At 38.7% G+C, this 20,859-nt stretch overlaps 1 long non-coding RNA gene across 2 annotated transcripts in view; it reads left to right on the forward strand.

The window, feature by feature from the left end:
• The first annotated feature begins 218 nt into the window (after positions 1-218).
• Positions 219-20,859, forward strand: part of LOC139182710 (uncharacterized) — a 266,009-nt gene continuing 245,368 nt past the window's right edge. For both annotated transcript variants that reach the window (XR_011566237.1, XR_011566238.1), the window contains exon 1: positions 219-9,446. This is a non-coding gene — a long non-coding RNA (uncharacterized lncRNA). The remainder of the gene's footprint in view (positions 9,447-20,859) is intronic.

A 20,859-nucleotide genomic window follows, 5' to 3' on the forward strand; every position in this document is an offset into this window, starting at 1 on the left:
GTTGGACTGTGAAGAAGGCTGAGTGCTGAGAATTGATGCTTTTGAACTGTGGTGTTGGAGAAGACTCTTGAGAGTCCCTTGGACTGCAAGGAGATCCAACCAGTCCATTCTGAAGGAGATCAGCCCTGGGATTTCTTTGGAAGGAATGATGCTGAAGCTGAAACTCCAGTACTTTGGCCACCTCATGTGAAGAGTTGACTCACTGGAAAAGACTCTGATGCTGGGAGGGATTGGGGGCAGAAGGAGAAGGGGACGACAGAGGATGAGATGGCTGGATGGCATCACTGACTCGATGGACATGAGTCTGGGTGAACTCCGGGAGTTGGTGATGGACAGGGAGGCCTGGTGTGCTGTGATTCATGGGGTCGCAAAGAGTCGGACACAACTGAGCGACTGATCTGATCTGATCTGATCTGTAGGCAGTTGAAAGCCAGTGAAAGTTAAATCAGAACTTGACCAACCCTGTGCTTAGAGAGATTGCTGGGAACGGATGCACAGAGGACTGATTGGATGCATGGCAAAATGGAAAGAAATATATTGTTTCAGGAGGCTACTAAAGTAGGCAAGAGACTACCCCTGCCCAGGAATCAAGAGCTTTAATTGAGGAGTAGCTGAAGAGATGGCTCAAAGGAGAATTAAAGGGGTTCTTCAAGAGAACTGACAAGAAGTAATATTGAGATGTTGGAATCCGGTCAAGAGGAATGTAGAAAAAACACAAGAGTTTACAGAGATTGATTCAAGTAATGGTGACACTATTAATTATCATTAGAAATGGAGAAAAAAATATGGGTAGTTTGGATTGGGAGAAGCTTTAGTTCTGGACAAATTGTGTAATTTTATGAGAATAAAATATAGTCATTCTTATCTTTCTAGTCTTTAACATAGTAGCTACAATTCATTGGGTGTTTATATGTCATCAACTGTGTGGAGGGCTTTGAGAATGGGCTCTTATCTAGTGTCAGAACTTCCTGTGATAGTATTCTTTCTGTTTCACATGTAGGGATGTGGACTCTTAGAGAATCTGTTATGTTGTACAGCCAATAAGTGGCATGGCCAGGTTTCAAGGTCAGGTTTCTCTGTCTCCAGGCCTAGGCTCTTAACTATTAATATTGCTTAAGTATTAATAGTACATGAGACTCTACTTGTGCATATATCTCCTTCCCTTAATCTACTAACTTGTAATTCCTGGTGACCAGGAACCACGTCTTGCGCTGCTTGATAGCTCACAGATTGCTGAGGACAAATTGCTCAATTTAAGTATTCAGTTAATATCTGTTGAATGAATAAATGTTGAAGTCCACATAATGGTCCCCAAAGGGCTTGAAGAAGTTTGAACTCCTGTGTGAACCAAATAAATATGTACTTGGACTTAAGAAAACACAGCTGGTTAACTCAGTTGATTTGAGAATGATACTAATGAGGCCAAGGTCATAGGTTTAATTCCCTCGTGGGCTAATTCACTTTGCATTGTTTTCATGCTCTCAATCTTAAACAGACTTTCTAGCAAATGTGAGTATCTGCACATGGTCCTAAGGGAACCAGCAAAAAAAAAAAAAGAAAGAAAGAATGAATCAGTGCAAATCCATCACTGCTGTTGGAAAAACACCTTGAATAATATTACCTATTTATGGCTGGTCACCAGTGTCCTTTATGTTTACATATGAAGAATTGCTCATAAATATTTTGTGCCCTGCTAAAATTTGTTATACTGGAGTCCAAATTAGTACATGTGCCTTAAATAAGAGGATTTAATAATATAAATGAAGCATTATTAAAATTATTTGTCAAAGAATTTATAGCAGAAAAAATCACTCTTGGTTATAATCAAAATTAATTTAATTTATATGTAAGAACACCTTTACTAAGTTAAGTGATATATCCATGAATAATTTCCTAGTAATTGTGATACAAGAAATTTGCTTTTGGAATAAAAGAGGAAAGGTAAAAAGACAACTTTGGGGACTGATGTATATGCTGGAAAGTTTATAATGGCTGTTCAGGGCAGATATTCCTTGGTTTAAATCTTGAATGTACAACTTAATGTCTGTGTGATCTTGGACAACTTATTTAGTCTCTCTGAGTCTCAATTTTTGCCTGTCAGGTAATCCTATATAGACCTTACATAGTTGTTTTGTTCGTGTATCCTATGTCTGAAATATGTAAAGCACCTTGCCTACAGGCGATCTTAAAATATACCGTACCTTATTCTCTTTATTTTCAAAACTTGTCAGAGTTTCTCTGAATTATAAGCAGTGTGAGTAATTAGATTGTTGTAAATAAAATGGTAGTATTTTTTAAAACCTGCATTATCATATTAATATGAAGTATAACTTTTAAGAGGTTGATAAGTTTTTCCAAATAACTTTTGTTTTAGTTTTATGTTTTCTGTGTGAAATATTTGTTTTAGAAATAAGGAAGTACAACTTCCTGTAATGGTTTTGCTTTTATTTGGGAAGGTGTATTTTATTTTTTTCTGAAGTAGTGTAAATGGAATTGCAATTAAAATTATTTGGAAAACAATAACTCTTATCAAAAGGGACTGTGAAATACAGAGGTATTCATGCCATTATCTACTGGAAAAAATATCATTGTAAGCCATTATACAGTGCAGAGTTTAGTTTATTCCCTGTAAGTAAAGAACAGACTAATGGATCAGGCATTATGTTTGCTGGCATCAATTATCCTCTTCATAGAACACCAGTATCATTTTCCCAACAGGCAAATGGGCTTCTTTATAAAACTAGATTGATCACAAATGCCAAAAGAAAATGCTGATTAATGTAAGACCCAGTGCTTCCTAAATAAGATATTTGGGAGGATTTGTAGAAAGGAGGAAATCGGCCCACATCTACCTTTGGTCCTAGTCTCTCTAAGGTTTCCAATGTGCTTCCATTTTTAACACAGAAAGTCCATTGTACTGAGCCCATAAGCTCTAAGAGGTATCTATTAATCTCTGTTACTCATATTCTCATTTTTTTCTAACTGACGTTGTACTTGTCTAAGGAAATTTACCAGAAGAAAAATAAAAATGTACTAAGTGGAGAGATTCAGTTCAGTTCAGTTCAGTCACTGTTGTGTCTGACTCTTTGTGACCCCATGAAGCTCAGTATGCCAGGCCTCCCAGTCCATCACCAACTCCTGGAGTCCACTCAAACCCATGTCCATTGAGTCAGTGATGCCATCCAACCATCTCATACTCTGTCGTCCCCTTCTCCTCCTGCCCTCAATCTTTCCCAGCATCAGGGTCTTTTCCAATGAGTAGCTCTTCACATCAGGTGGCCAAAGTATTGGAGTTTCAACTTCAACATCAGTCCTTCCAATGAACACCCAGGACTGACCTCCTTTAGCATGGACTGGCTGGATCTCCTTGCAGTCTAAGGGACTCTCAAGGGTTTTCTCCAGCGCCACAGTTCAAAAGCATCAATTCCTCTGTGCTCAGATTTCTTTATAGTCCAAATCTCACATCCATACATGACCACTGGAAAAACCATAGCCTTGACTAGACAGACCTTTGTTGGCAAATTAATGTCTCTGCTTTTTAATATGCTGTCTAGATTGGTCATAACTTTCCTTCCAAGGAGTAAGAGTCTTTTAATTTCATGGCTGCAATCACCATCTGCAGTGATTTTGGAACCCCCAAAATAAAGTCAGCCACTGTTTCCACTGTTTCCCATCTATTTGCCATGAAGTGATGGGACTGGATGCCATGATCTAAGTTTTCTGAATGTTGAGCTTTAAGCCAACTTTTTCACTCTCCTCTTTCACTTTCATCAAGAGGTTCTTTAGTTCTTCTTCACTTTTTGCCATAAGGGTGGTGTCATCTGCATATCTGAGGTAATTGATATTTCTCCTGGCAATCTTGATTCCAGCTTGTGCTTCCTCCAGCCCAGCATTTCTCATGATGTACTCTGCATATAAGTTAAATAAGCAGGGTGACAATATACAGCCTTGACGTACTCCTTTTCCTATTTGGAACCAGTCTGTTGTTCCATGTCCAGTTCTAACTGTTGCTTCCTAACCAGCATACAGGTTTCTCAAGAGGCAGGTCAGGTGGTCTGGTATTCCCATCTCCTTCAGAATTTTCCACAGTTTAATGTGATCCACACAGTCAAAGGCTTTGATGTAGTCAATAAAGCAGAAATAGATGTTTTTTGGAACTCTCTTCCTTTTTCGATGATCCAGCGGATGTTCGCAATTTGATCTCTGGTTCCTCTGCCTTTTCTAAAACCAGCTTGAACATCTGGAAGTTCACAGTTCATGTACTGCTGAAGCCTGGCTTGGAGAATTTTAAGCATCACTTTACTAGCATGTGAGATGAGTGCAATTGTGTAGTAGTTTGAACATTCTTTGGCATTGCCTTTCTTTGGGATTGGAATGAAAACTGACCTTTTCCAGTCCTGTGGCCACTGTTGAGTTTTCCAAATTTGCTGGCATATTGAGTGCAGCACTTTCACAGCATCATCTTTTAGGATTTGAAATAGCTCAACTGGAATTCCATCACCTCCACTAACTGTGTTCGTAGTGATGCTTCCTAAGGCCCACTTGACTTCACATTCCAGTACATCTGGCTCTAGGTGAGTGTTCACACCATCGTGATTATCTGGGTTGTGAAGATCTTTCTTATACAGTTCTTCTGTGTATTCTTGCCACCTCTTCTTCATATCTTCTGCTTCTGTTAGGTCCCTACCATTGCTGTCCTTTATTGAGCCCATCTTTGTATGAAATGTTCCCTTGGTATCTCTAATTTTCTTGAAGAGATATCTAGTCTTTCCCATTCTAGTGTTTTCCTGTTTCTTTGCATTGATCAGTGAGAAAGGCTTTCTTATCTCTCCTTGTTATTTTTTGGAACTCTGCATTCAAATGGGTATATCTTTCCTTTTCTCCCTTGCTTTTCACCTCCCTTCTTTTCACAGCTATTTGTAAAGCCTTCGCAGATAGCCATTTTGCTTTTTTGCATTTCTTTTTCTTGGGGGTGGTCTTGATTCCTGTCTCCTGTACAATGTCATGAACCTCTGTCCAGAGTACATCAGGCACTCTCTCTATCAGTTCTAGTCCCTTAAATCTATTTCTCACTTCCACTGTATAGTCATAAGGAATTTGATACAGGTCATACCTGAATGGTCTAGTGGTTTTCTCCACTTTTCTTCAATTTAAATCTGAATTTGACAATAAGGATTTCGTGATCTGAGCCACAATCAGCTCCTGGTCTTGTTTTTGCTGATGGAAGAATCAGAAAAAAAAATCAAAGTGGAAGCATTAAGGTGAAGAATTTATGGAGTATAGTTTGTCATGAGTTGTATTGACCAATAAAGAAAATGAGAAGTTTGTGGATTAATATTTTAAACTCATACCCTGAATTAGAATCTAGCAAATCAATGCCAGGAACCAGCAAATGTACTTAGCAATTAGCAGAAGGGGAAAAAAAAAGTGAGCTAGTTAATCATCTTTGGAACCTGCCGTGGTTCAGTTTTGTATTCAGATTAAACAGTTTCAATCTAATTGTCATTTACTTTTAAAGTTCTGGTACAAGGAGTTTGCTGTAAATAGCAGTACTAATTGCACAAACTGAGCCAAGCACAGATACTGCACGCTGTGTGTATTTGTCTTTTGTTGTGTAGTTCTGCCAATGGACCTGTTCCTGCTGTTCCTACCCTTTCCTTTCTTGGGCATAGCACACCAATTTCCTAAGTTCTATGTACGTAGGTGTGAATGGATAAGTGAGTGAGTGTGGGTGTGTGTATGGTATGTGTGCACATACTTTTATAAGTGAATAATAGCACAGAAATTGAAAACAATTTCCTTTCATTTATTTCTAGGTCTTAACTCTTTTTTCCTAAATGTGAAAATCCATTGTGCTAGCCTAATCAGCCACTACATCCTGGTATTACTTTCATTCTTTAATAGATGGCTTTTGTTTCTCTTCAGTTTCATTACTTTCCCTAAAAGTATAAAAGGATTAGGCACTGCATTGCTGTGCATTCCCACCTCTCTCAAACTGCTGTTTGTCACTGAATAACTGAGCTGTACCTGAGAGAACACTTTATGCTAACTCGATGGAATTGCTGATAATTGGGGACTGGCATGTCAGTCTCAGGTTGGGACAAGACAGAAACCTGAGCTGAAAGTGAAAATGGCATAATAATCCAAATCTAGCTGCATGTATACTTCTAGGAAATTCTTATAATGTGAATTTGCTAAGTTATGAAAAGAATTATAAAGAAATGGTTTATACACATCACATGCCAACTGGCAAGAGATGATTTAGCATTCTTTTATTTTTTTAAATTGAGCTTACTGAAAGTATTTTCATAATGTGGGCTAATTGCAGCCCATTGAAGATGAACAAACACGTGAGTAAATTATTAATGACACCAAACCTCATTTTGACTATTGACAAGGAAGGTGCCCCTGTTCCCGTTCTCCATCAGGGAAAAGGTTAAATTTACAAAGCAAATGCATTAATTACTGTTTATTTCAAAAATAGTTTATTTTATTGTGGTGTGTAGCATTCATCACCTAGACAACCAGCTCCTTGGGAAGGCTGTGCCAATAAAAGAAAGTCAAGATAAAGCTCAGAAGTCAATATTGAGAGTATGGCATCCAAATCAAATTAAAGAAATACTACTGAGGTTGCCAAACATTTGATTTGTCTATGGTGTGGGTTTCAGACACTAGGGAATGACATCACAGAGATTTCTTTTTGATATTCATATGTGTCTGCCTTAAATGAACTATCTGCGTAATATTTGCTAGGCCCAGAATTGAGTTTTCCCCGGTTGTTAATAACCTTTAATCTTGACACTACCATCATCATTTAATTGTGTTGTTTCCCCTTAGTGTATCCTGGGTCATAGAGGAGGCTCCCATCAACTGTGTCTGGGTACGAAGAACACACAGGGCTCACAAAGGACACTCTTGCTATTCTGCTCTGTGGTTCCCCTGCATGAGCAGCCTCTACCCCTGCGACCTCAGCTGGGACAAAGGAACATAACTTTTCTCAGTTCATTTGTTACTAACTGGCAGAGAAGCTGAAACGTGGGCAGTATGATAATCTAAGACACACATTTAGGCAAATGAAATACAGTCTCGCATAGTTTTTTTATCTAATTGAGACTGCTAGGTAATCCTTTTCTATGTTTCTGCCCTCACTCTAAATAAACGTTATCTGAGAGAATCACAAATACATCAGAAAGTGAAATCAGGGCTGAAGATTTGTTTCCCATCCAAATCTCACGTATGATTTGAATATGAGTCACTGGACACAGAAGAGACAGTGGTATGTGTTCTGTTGGACATATCATCATTTATCAGCAGTCTTCTGGCTTACGTTTTTTTTTAGTTGCATTTGAGATGTTATTATTTTGAAAAATTTGAGCTAAGACAAGGGCAGAGTTTTTTTGAAAAACAGTTATTTAGGGGAAAGCTGTGTTTTGTGACTTGGGACTCAGTAATTTGAAAATAAAAAAAGTACCCCCCAACCATTCCTATTTGTGATCAATGTGTGCAGTTTTAGCAGGAATTTCATGTCTTCACATGAAAGGGCTCCACAAAGATGAACATTCAGGAGAGCACCTTGGTTTCTTTTCATTTTATAGAGCTATTTTCATTATGATGTTCTTAAATGTGCAAGCCCGGCCTGTGTACAATTGAATGAATTAATAACTCTTACTTTTAAAAAGTCAAAGCACTTAATTTTACTCCTTTTAATTCCTTCTTTTAAAGATTATCTATAATATTTTTCTAAATTACCTACTACATTTAAATAATCCTCATTTAAGATCCTCATTCAGAAGCAGTTCTTTCATTGCTATCCATTAGCTTTATATATATATATATATACACATAAGTCATCAAAATGTATGACATAGAAAAAGTAAAGTCTTTTGTCTGTGCTCAGGTCTGATGGCCTCAGTAGTATTTTACACAGTGGATACCAACCCTCTGCTTATTTAACCATTAATTTCTCTGTCCTGTGGCTCTATCCTTATTCTTCCTTTGTAAAATTATTTTGGCTATATACAGTGGTTCCTTACTTGATGAAGAAGTCCAGGGTGAAAGTAAGCAGTAGGGTGGAGGGCACTGGATGGTCATGGAGCTTTACCAAATCTTTATCATGGTGGAATGACCATTGCTCAGAGTCATATGGGATGAGAAATCTGGTATCAGCTTCCAAAATTGACTTACCAAACCTTACACCCAAGGAAAGTGTCACCAGAAACCGATGCTTATAACCTTGATTCGGAGAAGGCAATGGCACTCCACTCCAGTACTCTTGCCTGGAAAATCCCATGGACGGAGGAGCCTGGTAGGCTGCAGTCCATGGGGTCACTAAGAGTCGGACACGACTGAGCGACTTCACTTTCACTTCTCACTTTCATGCATTGGAGAAGGAAATGGCAACCCACTCCAATGTTCTTGCCTGGAGAATCCCAGAGATGGGGGAGCCTGGTGGGCTACCGTCAATGGGGTGGCACAGAGTCGGACACAACTGAAGCGACTTAGCAGCAGTAGCAGCAGCATAACCTTGATTGAGTCAAACTGCAGTGAGATTTGGAAGAACACTGAGTGCTGGATACTCTTGTCTTTTGGTCAATGTGTTCTCTCTTTTAAAACAAAGTGTGAGGAAGCCAAATTATCATCAGCAGGTTGTATAGTTAGCCTGGAGCAGGAAAATGACATACGGACTATGCACTTGATCTTCCCGATGGGGATATATAGTCTTGGTCTGGGTAAAGGATGAGTTCTGGGTAAAGGATGGGTCAGTGTCCTTTCTCCCCATAGGTAGTGCTTAGAGTTGTATGAGCACAGTCACTATTTGTCTCTGTAGCTCTTTTTCACCTCTGCTTCATTAGCTGATTCCCATCATACCATGTCCCATTTTATGTCCCTCGTACACCTTGTACATATCCCCACACTATCATCGTTTCTTATGAATGCTCTTTCAGTACAATCATATCTTAACATATATGGAAATCCTTCTAGCTTCTGAGTTATTAGAAGTAAAGGATATCCAATTTAACTTTTAGAAATTTCATTTGTGATCTTATTTCTATGATTTCCAAGAGAAATAATCATGGTCATCGGTCCCCTTTTCCCTTCTTTGTGGTGTCCTTAATGTGATGTTGTCATTGTGGTCAGAGGAACATAGATTTTCAGTCACAAGTTCTCAGAGGAAAATAATCTTTCTGTCTCAGGTTAGCTATGAGATCTTGGGTAAATTATTTATACTATCATACTTCAATTTTTTCATTAGTAAAATGGATTATAATAATAACTACCTTTTAATGACATTGACATTGTGGCTAATTTCCATGTTCTTCTCTCTAGCTCTAATCATCCCCCTGAGGTCAAGGACTCTGTTACCAATTGCTTACTAGGAAACCCTACCTGGATATCTCACTAGTAATCCTAGACCTGTCACTGGATGTTTTCAGAACATTCTGAAGGTAAATCTTCTCTCTCTTCAGACTGCTTCTTCTTCTCTGTAATAGGATGGTAAAATGTGCTGAATGGGACTTATTTCAAAATTGTGATTAAAGTTCAAAGCTGGAAACAGAGGATTCTAAGTAGTCCTCATTCTAAATGCAGGGAGCATACTATTGTAGGAGTCAGGCACTTTTCCTCAGGGCTTGAGAGATGGTTTCAGCTGAATCTGTTGTGTGTCTAGCCCTCTCCAACTCCATAATCTCTCACCTGCCTCCTTTTCTCTCGAAGATCTTTCTCCATCTTTGTCCTGGAAGCAAAAGAAAAGTGTAAGGTTTGGACTGGAGCCATCAAGTAAGAAAACTTCTGTCTCCTCTGTCCCTCCTCCCCACTGTAAGATCAGAGGAGAAACATGGGAGATGAGGGGTGAGAGACATATGTTAAAGAGACCATGCACCAACCTCCACCCCAAACTTACAGAGTTACAGATCTAAGATGGATAGAAGGGGATATTCAAAAGAGCTCTAAATCCATCTGACATTAAGGTGTCTAAATTACCAGGACTGAATTTAAAGAAGTAGAATGAAAATTGATGGGGAAAAAATCAGATACCAAGTGTTAGAATATGAAGCAGCAGTATTTCTAATATCTTGCTAGAGGGAAGTGAACTGATAAACTCATTTAAAATTATCTCATGATGTTGAAGATATGCACACTCCTATGACCCAGTAATTCTGTTTCTGGATATTTAGCCAAGAATCACTTGTGAATATGTGCACCAGGACACAGGTACAAAAGTGATTGTAGCAATACTTCAGTAGTAAAAGCAAACAAAACTCTGGCTAACAAAAATATTTATGGCAAAAAAGGGATAAAGAATGGCAGTTGTTCACACAAAAGAATATTATACAATGAAAATGAATTAATTAAAGCAATATCTCAAAATTATCATGAATACTAATAATATAATGTTGAGTAAAAGCCAGACCTAGAAGACTGTATATAGCTTGATTACTTTGTTCTAAACTATCATTTGCAATGCATTATTTTTTTTTTAATCAGAGGGATAATAGTTGTATCAGATAAGAGGAGGCAAGAGGTAGAATGGGGAGGTGAACATAAATGTAAGTTTTGTCACTGTTTTAACTCTAACTGGGTGGTTGATTTATGGGTATTGATTATTTTATTATTAATTAATAACAGATGAAGAAGAAGAGGGCTATAAATAATGATACTATTTAATGAAAGAAATATTATGCTTTTTCCAATGTTGTACTCCTGAAGTCCATTAAAAATATATAAAAAGAAAAGTTATGAAGTTAGGTGGAGATGAATTCAGTGAGAATGAAAGGTGAGTGACAGATCATGATAAAGGCATTTATTGGAAAAAATTAAATTGTCATACGTTCATTCCCCAACAAAAGACTTTTTCAATAAAATATTTTCAAATGTATGAAACCAACATTCTTCCAATTGCCCAGGTTTTAATCTGAGTCATCTTTACTACCATTACCCAGTCTGTGTGAAGTTGCTCAGTCATGTCCAATTCTTTGCGACCCCATGGACTGTAACCTACCAGGCTCCTCTGTCCATGGGATTTTCCAGGCAAAAGTACTGGAGTGGGTTGCCATTTCCTTCTGCAAACCAAGGTCATGACCCAACAGATTATGAAATCAGATTCTGGTTTATTCTCAGCTTTTAAATAAAGAAAAGAAAGAGAATAGAAAATAGAAAGTATTAGTGTGCATTAAACATAATAAGGGGTGTGTTTTTGTGAAACTTTTTTTTCTCATTTATGCATATGTATATGTGTTGAGTTATGATATAATTAGAGGGTACATTAAAAATGGTGGCCAAGTTCTATAGGCCTGTTTGTAACAATGTATTCTCTCCTTCTCACTGCCTCCAACTTTGGGCAGGTCATTTACTACCTCACTTGAGTATAACAGCCTTCTGTTAATAATTTATATCTTCAGTTCAATTCAGTTCAGTTGCTCAGTTGTGTCTGACTCTTTGCAATCCATCACACCAGGCTTCCCTGTCCTTCACCAACTCCTGGAGTTTGCTCAAACTCATGTCCATCGAGTTGGTGATGTCATCCAACCATCTCATCTTCTGTCGTCCCCTTCTCCTTCTGCCTTCAATCTTTCCCAGCATCAGGTTTTTTTCAGTGGGTCAGTTCTTCGCATCAGGTGGCGAAAGTATTGGAGCTTCAGCTTCAGCATCAGTCCTTCCGATAAATATTCAGGACTGATTTCCCTTAGGATGGACTTATTTGATCTCCTTGTAGTCCAAGGGACTCTCAAGAGTCTTCTCCAACACCACGGTTCAAAAGCACCAATTCTTTAGTGCTCAGCTTTCTTTATAGTCCAACTCTCACATCCATACATGACTACTGGAAAAACCATAGCTTTGACTAGATGGACCTCTGTTGGCAAAGTAATGTCTCTGCTTTTTAATATGCTGTCTAGGTTGGTATAGCTTTTCTTCCAAGGAACAAGAATCTTTTGATTTCATGGCTGCAGTCACCATCTGCAGTGATTTTGGAGCCCAAGAAAGTAAAGTCTCTCACTGTTTCCATTGTTTTCCCATCTATTTGCCATGAAGTGATGGGACCAGATGCCATGATCTTCATATTTTGAGTGTTGAGTGTTTTTTTTTTTTGTTTTTTACTTTTTTTAAATGTAAGGATAATTGCTTTACAGAGTTTTGTTGTTTTCTGTCAAACCTCAAAGTGAATCAGCCATAGGTACACATATATCTCCTCCCTTTTGAACCTCCCTCCCATCTCCCACCCCATCCCAACCCTCTAGGTTGATACAGAGCCCCTGTTTTAGTTTCCTGAGCCATACAGCAAATTCCCATTGGCTATCTGTTTTACATATGGTAATGTAAGTTTCCATGTCCCTCTCCTCCCCTCTCTCCATGTCCATAAGTCTATTCTCTATGTCTGTTTCTCCATTGCTGACCTGTAAATAAGTTCTTCACTACCATTCTTCTAGATTCTATATATATGTGTTAGAATATGATATTTATCTTTCTCTTTCTGACTCACTTCACTCTGTATAATAGGTTCTAGGTTCATCCACCTTATCTGAACTGACTCAAATATGTTCCTTTTTATGGCTGAATGATATTCCATTGTGTATATGTACCACAACTTCTTTATTCTTCATCTGTTGATGGGCATCTAGGTTGCTTCCATGTTCTAGCTATTGTAAATAATGCTACAATGAACAATGGGATACATGTGTCTCTTTCAATTTTGGTTTCCTCAGGGAATATGCCACGGAAAAGGCAATGGCACCCCACTCCAGTACTCTTGCCTGGAAAATCCCATGGATGGATGGAGGAGCCTGGTGGGCCACAGTCCATGGGGTCGCTAAGAGTCGGACAAGACTCAGTGACTTCACTTTCACTTTTCACTTTCTTGCATTGGAGAAGGAAATGGCAACCCACTCCAGTGTTCTTGCCTGGAAAATCCCAGGGACGGGGGAGCCTGGTGGGCTGCCATCTGTGGGGTCGCATAGAGTCGGACATGACTGAAGCGACTTAGCAGCAGCAGCAGAAAGAATATCCATTGTTACAAACAGGCCTATAGAACTTGGCCACCATTTTTAATGTACCCTCTAATTATATCATAACTCAACACATATGCATAAATGAGAAATGTCTGTTTAGGTCTTTTTCCCACTTTTTGATTGGGTTGTTTGCTTTTCTGGCATTGAGTTGTATGAGCTGCTTGTATATTTTGGAAATTAATCCTTTGTCAGTTGTTTCATTTGCTATTATTTTCTCCCATTCAGAGTGTTGTCTTTTCACCTTGCTTATCATTTCCTTTGCTGTGCAAAAGCTTTTAAGTTTAATCAGGTCCCACTTACTTTTGTTTTTATTTCCATTACTCTAGGAGGTGGGTCATAGAGGATCTTGCTTTGATTTATGTCATCAAGTGTTCTGCCTATGTTTTCCTCTAAGAGTTTTATAGTTTCTGGTCTTACATTTAGGTCTTTAATGCATTTTGAGTTTATCTTTGTGTATGGTGTTAGGAATTTTTCTAATTTCATTCTTTTACATGTAGCTGTCCAGTTTTCCCAGCACCATTTATTGAGGAGGCTGTCTTTGCCCCATTGTATATTCTTGCCTCCTGCTTCCCTGGTGGCTCAAATGGTAAAGCTTCTGCCTGCAATCCAGGAGACCTGGGTTCAATCCCTGGTTTGGGAAGATCCCCTGGAGAAGGAAATGTCTACCCACTCCAGTCCTCTTGCCTGGAAAATTCCATGGACTGAGGAGCCTGGTAGGCTACCGCCCAAGGGGTCGCAAAGAGTTGGAAATGACTTCACTTTCACTTTGTCAAAAATAAAGTACCCATAGGTGCATGGGTTTATTTCTGGGCTTTCTATCTTGTTTCATTGGTCTATATTTCTGTTTTTGTGCCAGTACCATACTGGCTTGATGACTGTAAATAAGCTACAGTATAATCTGGTATAATCTGGAGTCAGGAAGGCTGTAGTATAATCTGGAGTCAGGAAGGTTGATTCCTCCAGCTCCATTCTTCTTTCTCAAGACTGCTTTGGCTATTTGGGGTCTTTTGTGTTTCCATGTGAATTGTGACATTTTTTGTTCTAGTTCTGTGAAAAATGCCATTGATAATTTGATAGGGATTGTATTGACTCTGTAGATTGCATTTGGTAGTATAGTCATTTTCACAATATTGATTCTTCCTACCCAGGAGCATGGAATATCTCTCCATCTGTTTATGGCATCTTTGATTTCTTTCATTAGTGTCTTATAATTTTCTGTATACAGTTCTTTTGTCCCCTTAGGTAAGTTTATTCCTAGATATTTATTTCTTTTTGTTGCAATGGTGAATGAGATTGATTTCTTAATTTCTGTCTCTGATTTTTCATTGTTAGTATATAGAAATGCAAGTGATTTCTGTGTATTGGTTTTGTATCCTGCAACTTTGCTAAAGTCACTGATGAACTCTAATAATTTTCTGATACTATCGTTAGGGTTTTCTTTGTACAGTATCATGTCATCTGCACACAGTGAGAGCTTTACTTCTTCTTTTCCGAGCTGGATTCCTTTTGTTTCTTTTTTTTTATCTGATTGCTGTAGCTGGGACCTCCAGAACTATGATGAATAATAGTGTTGAAAGTGGACACCCTTCTCTTGTTCCTGATCTTAGGGGAAATCCTTTCAGTTTTTCACCATTGAGAATAATGCTTGCTGTAGGCTTAACATATCTAGCCCTTACTATTATGAGGTAGGTTCCTTCTGTGCCCATTTTTTTGAAGAGTTTTAATCATAAATGGCTGTTGAATTTTGTCGAGGGCTTTTTCTGCATCTATCGAGATTATAATATGGTTTTTATCTTTCAGTGTGTTAATATGGGGGCTTCCCTTGTGGCTCAGCTGATAAAGAATCTGCCTCCAATGTGAGAGACTTGGGTTCAATCCCTGGGTTGGAGAGATCCTCTGGAGAAGGGAAAGGCTACCCAGTATTCTGGTATCCCAGTATTCCAGTATTCTTGCCTAGAGAATTCCATGGATTGGTTGCGGAGAGTCAGACATGATGTTAATGTGGTCTATCACATTGATTGACTTGCATATATTGAAGAATCCTTGCATCCCTTGAGTAAACCCAACTTAGTCATGGTGTATAAACTTTTTGATGTGCTGCGGAATTCTGTTTGCTAAAATTTTGTTGAGGATTTTTGCATCTATGTTCACCAGTGATATTGGACTGTAGTTTTCTTTTTTTGTGTTGTCTTTGTCTGGTTTTGGTATCAGGGTGATGGTGGCCTCATAGAATGAGTTTGAAAGTGTTCCTTCCTCAGCAGTTTTTTGAATGAGTTTTAGAAGGATAGGCATTAGCTCTTCTCTAAATGTTTGATAGAATTCTCCTGTGAAGCAATCTGGTCCAGGGCTTTTGTTTTTTGGGGGAGGTTTTTGATCACAGCTTAAATTTCAGTACTTGTGATTGGGTTGTTCATGATTTCTATTTTTTCCTTGTTCAGTTTTGGAAGATTGAACTTTTCTAAGAATCTGTCCATTTCTTCCAGATTATCCATTTTCTTCCAGATATATCCATTATCCATATAGTTGTTTATAATAGTCTCATATAATCCTTTGTATTTCTGCATTGTTCATTATAACCTCTCTTTTTTCATTTCTAAGTTTGTTGATTTGATTCTTCTCTTTTTTTCTTGATGAGTCTGGCTAAAGATTTGTCAATTTTGTTTATCAACTCAAAGAATCAGCTTTTCAGTTCAGTTCAGTTCAGTTCAGTTTAGTCGCTCAGTTGTGTCCAACTGTTTGCAACCCCATGAACCGCAGCACACCAGGCTTCCCTGTCCATCACCAACTCCCAGAGTTTACTGAAACTCATGTCCATTGAGTCAGTGATGCCATCCAACCATCTCACCTCTGTCGTCCCCTTCTCCTCCTGCCCTCAATCTCCCCGGCATCAGGGTCTTTTCAAATGAGTTAGCTCTTCACATCAGGTGGCCGAAGTATTGGAGTTTCAACTTCAACATCAGTCCTTCCAATGAACATCCAGGACAGATCTCCTTTAGGATGGACTGGTTGGATCTCCTTGCAGTCCAAGGGACTCTCAAGAGTCTTCTCCAACACCACAGTTCAAAACCATCAATTCTTAAGCACTCAGCTTTCTTTATAGTCCAACTCTCACAGCCATACATGACCACAGGAAAAACCATAGTCTTGACTAGATGGACCTTTGTTGGCAAATTAATGTCTCTGCTTTTGAATATGATGTCTAGGTTGGTCATAACTTTCCTTCCAAGGAGTAAGCGTCTTTTAATTTCATGGCTGCAATCACCATCTGCAGTGATTTTGGAGCCCAAAAAAACAAAGTCAGCCACTGTTTCCACTGTTTCCCATCTATTTGCCATGAAGCGTTGGGACCAGATGCCATGATCTTCGTTTTCTGAATGTTGAGCTTTAAGCCAACTTTTTCACTCTCCTCTTTCACTTTCATCAAGAGGTTCTTTAGTTCTTCTTCAGTTTCTGCCATAAGGGTGGTGTCATCTGCATATCTGAGGTTATTGATATTTCTCCCGGCAATCTTGATTCCAGCATGTGCTTCTTCCAGCCCAGCGTTTCTCATGATGTACTCTGCATATAAGTTAAATAAGCAGGGTGACAATATACAGCCTTGATGTACTCCTTTTCCTATTTGGAACCAGTCTGTTGTTCCATGTCCAGTTCTAACTGTTGCTTCCTAACCAGCATACAGGTTTCTCAAGAGGCAGATCAGGTGGTCTGGTGTTCCCATCTTTTCAGATTTTCCAGAGTTTATCGTGATCCACACAGTCAAAGTCTTTGACATAGTCAATAAAGCAGAAATAGATGTGTTTCTGGAACTCTCTTCTTGCTTTTTCAGTGATTTAATGGATGTTGGCAATTTGATCTCTGGTTCCTCTGCCTTTTCTAAAACCAGCTTGAACATCTGGAAGTTCACAGTTCACGTATTGCTGAAGCCTCGCTTGGAGAATTTTGAGCATTACTTTACTAGAGTGTGAGATGAGTGCAATTGTGCAGTAGTTTGAGCATTCTTTGGCATTGCCTTTCTTTGGGATTGGAATGAAAACTGACCTTTTCCAGTCCTGTGGCCACTGCTGAGTTTTACAAATTTGCTGGCATATTGAGTGCAGCACTTTCACAGCATCATCTTTTAGGATTTCAAATAGCTCAACTGGAATTCCATCACCTCCACTAGCTTTGTTCGTAGTGATGCTTTCTAAGGCCCACTTCACTCCACATTCCAGGACGTCTGGCTCTAGGTGAGTGATCACCCCATCGTGATTATCTGGGTCGTGAAGATCTTTTTTGTACAGTTCTTCTGAGTATTTTTGCCACCTCTTCTTCATATCTTCTGCTTCTGTTAGGTCCCTACCATTGCTGTCCTTTATTGAGCCCATCTTTGTATGAAATGTTCCCTTGGTATCTCTAATTTTCTTGAAGATATATCTAGTCTTTCCCATTCTAGTGTTTCCTCTATTTCTTTACATTGATTGCTGAGGAAGTTTTCTTATCTCTCCTTGCTATTCTTTGGAACTCTGCATCCAAATGGGTATGTCTTTCCTTTTCTCCTTTGTTTTTCACTTCTCTTCTCACAGCTATTTGTAAGGCCTCCTAAGACAGACATTTTGCTTTTTTGCATTTCTTTTCTTGGAGATGGTCTTCCTCCCTGTCTCCTGTACAGTGTCACAAACCTCCGTCTACAGTTCATCAGGCAGTCTGTCAGATCTTAATCTTTACTACTGTTTCTTTCTTTTTCATATTTTTCTGCTCAGATCTTTATGATTTCTTTCTTTCTACTAATTTTGGGGATTTTGTTCTTTTTCCAGTTGTTTTAGGTATAAAGTTAGGTTGTCTAGTCAATGTTTTTCTTGTTTCTTGAGGTAGGATTATATTGCTATAATCTTCCCTCTTAGAACTACTTTTGCTGCATCTCATAGGTTTTGAGTTGTCGAGTTTCATTGTCATTTGTTTCTAGAAAATTTTTGATTTCTCTTTCTATTTCTTCAGTAACCTGCTGGTTATTTAGAAACGTGTTGTTTAATCTCCATGAGTTTGTGTTTCTTACAGTTTTTTTCTAGTAATTGACATCTAGTTTCATAGTGTTGGGGAGAAGGCAATGGCACCCCACTCCAGTACTCTTGCTTGGAAAATCCCATGGACGGAGGAGCATGGTAGGCTGCAGTCCATGGGGTCACTAAGAATCGGACACGACTGAGCGACTTCACTTTCACTTTTCACTTTCATGCATTGGAGAAGGAAATGGCAACCCACTCCAGTGTTCTTGCCTGGAGAATCCCAGGGATGGTGAGGCCTGGTGGGCTGCCGTCTATGGGGTTGTACAGAGTAGGACACGACTGAAGTGACTTAGCAGCAGCAGCAGCAGCTCATAGTGTTGTAGTCAGAAAAGATGCCTGATACGATGTCAATTTTCTTAAATTTACTGAGGTATGACTTATGACTCAAGATGTAGACTATCCTGGAGAATGTTCCACATGCACTTAAGAAGAAAGTGTATTCTTCTGCATTTGAATGGAATGTCCTGAATAAATTAATGAAATCCATCTCTTCTAATGTGTCATTTAAGACTTGTGTTCCCTTATTAATTTTCTGTTTTGATGATCTGTCCATGGGTGTGAGTGGGATGTTAAAGTCTCCTACTATTTTTGTGTTACTGTCAATTTCTCCTTTTATATCTGTTAGTGTTTGTCTTATGTTTTGAGGTGCTCCTATGTTGAGTTCATAGATATTTACAATTGTTATGTCTTCCTCTTGGGTTTGATCCCTTGATCATTATGTAGTGTCCTTCCTTATCTCTTGTAATATTCTTTATTTTAAGGTCTACTTTGTCTGATCTGAGGGTTGATACTCCAGCTTTATTCTGCTTCCCATTTGTATGGAATATATTTTTGCATTCTCTCACTTTCAGTCTATATGTGTCTTTAGGCCTGAGGTGGGTTTCTTGAGGACAGCATATTTATGGGTCTTGTTTTTGTACCCATTCAGACAGTCTGTGTCTTTTGGTTAGAGCATTTAATCCATTTACATTTAAAGTAATTATTGATATATATCTTCATTTTCTTAATTGCCATTTTGTTCATTGTTTGGGGTTGATTTTGTAGATCTTTTTTCTTCTCTCATATTTCTTGACTATATAAGTCCGTTTAACATTTGTTGTAAAGCTGGTTTGGTGGTACTGAATTCTCTTAACTTTTGGTAGTCTGAAAAGCTTTTTATTTCTCTGTCAATTTTGAATGAGATACTTTCTGGGAACAGTAATCTTGGTTGTAGATTTTGCACTTTCAGTACTTTAAATATATCCTGCCATTCCCTTCTGGCCTGCAGAGTTTCTGCTAAAAGACCAGCTGTTAAGCGTATGGGGTTTCCCTTGTATGTTACTTGTTGCTTGTCCCTTGCTGCTTTTAATATTCTTTCTGTGTGTTTAGTCTTTGTTAGTTTGATTAGTATGTGTCTTGGCGTGTTTCTCCTTGGATTTATCCTGTATGGGACTCTATGCTTCTTGGAGTTGATTGACTATTTCCTTTTCCATGTTGGGACATTTTCAACTGTAATCTCTTCAAAAATTTTCTCATACCCTTTCGTTTTCTCTTCTTCTTCTGGGACCCTGATAATTTGAATGTTGGTACTTTTGATATTGTCCCATAGGTCTCTGAGATTATCCTCAGTTCTTTTCATTCTTTTTACTTTATTCTGCTCTTCAGAATTTATTTCCACCCTTTTATCTTCTAGCTTATTGATTTGTTCTTCTGCTTCAGATATTCTGCTATTGATTCCTTCTAGAGTATGTTTAATTTCAGTAATTGTGTTGTTTGTCTCTGTATATTTATTCTTTAATTCTTCCAGGTCTTTGTTAACTGATTCTTGCATTTTCTCCATTTTGTTTCCAAGATTTTTGATCATCTTTACTATTATTAATTCTGAATTCTTTTTCAGTTATTTTGCCTATTTGCTCTTAATTTATTTGGACTTCTGTGTTTCTAGTTTGTTCATTTGTGTAGTATTTCTCTGCTTTTTCATTATTTTTTTAAAGTTTGGGGGTTTGAGGTCTCCTTTTCCCAGGCTTCAAAGTTGAATTCTTTCTTCCTTTTGGTTTCTGCCCTCCTAAAGTTGGCCCAGTGGTTTGTGTAAGCTTCATATAGGGTGAGATTTGTGCTGAGTTTTCATTTGTTTGTTTGTTTGCTTGTTTGTGTGTTCATTTTTCCTCTGAGGGGCAAGGCTGAGTGAGGTGGTAATCCTATCTGCTGATGATTGGGTTTTTATTTTTGTTTTGTTTGTTGTTTAGATGAGATGTCCTGCACAGGGTGCTAGTGGTGGTTGGGTCATGCTGGATCTTGTGTTCAAGTGGTTTCCTTTGTGTGAGTTCTCACTATCTGATACTCCCTCAGGTTAGTTCTCTGGTAGTCTAGGGTGTTGGAGTCAGTGCTACCACTCCAGAAGCTCAGGGCTTGATCTCTTAGTCTCAGCTTCTTCACATCTCTAGCTACTGATTTGAAGTCTGGTGTGTACACAACTCAAAGGTCAGGCCCAGGTCACATGTCCAGGTCACAGATGCAAGAGAGCTGTGCTGGAGGCCGAAAGTCTGAGATCAGGGTGCCCAGTATGGTCAGGTGAAGACCCTCTTTCAGGCCACAGATTTGTCACTGAAACCTCCCCTTTCTGAATCGAGGTCCTGGAGGGACACCCCAGTGTGTGCAGCAGATGGATCTACAGGCAGGAATGTTGAATTTTAAGCCAGCCTTTTCACTCTTCTCTTTCACTTTCATCAAGAGGTTCTTTAGTTCTTTGCTTTCTGCCATAAGGGTGGTGTCATCCGCATATCTGAGGTTATTGATATTTCTCCCAGCAATCCTGATTCCAGCTTGTGCTTCAT

This window comes from Bos indicus, chromosome 4 (genome assembly GCF_029378745.1).
Source record: "Bos indicus isolate NIAB-ARS_2022 breed Sahiwal x Tharparkar chromosome 4, NIAB-ARS_B.indTharparkar_mat_pri_1.0, whole genome shotgun sequence".
Lineage (NCBI taxonomy): Eukaryota > Metazoa > Chordata > Mammalia > Artiodactyla > Bovidae > Bos > Bos indicus.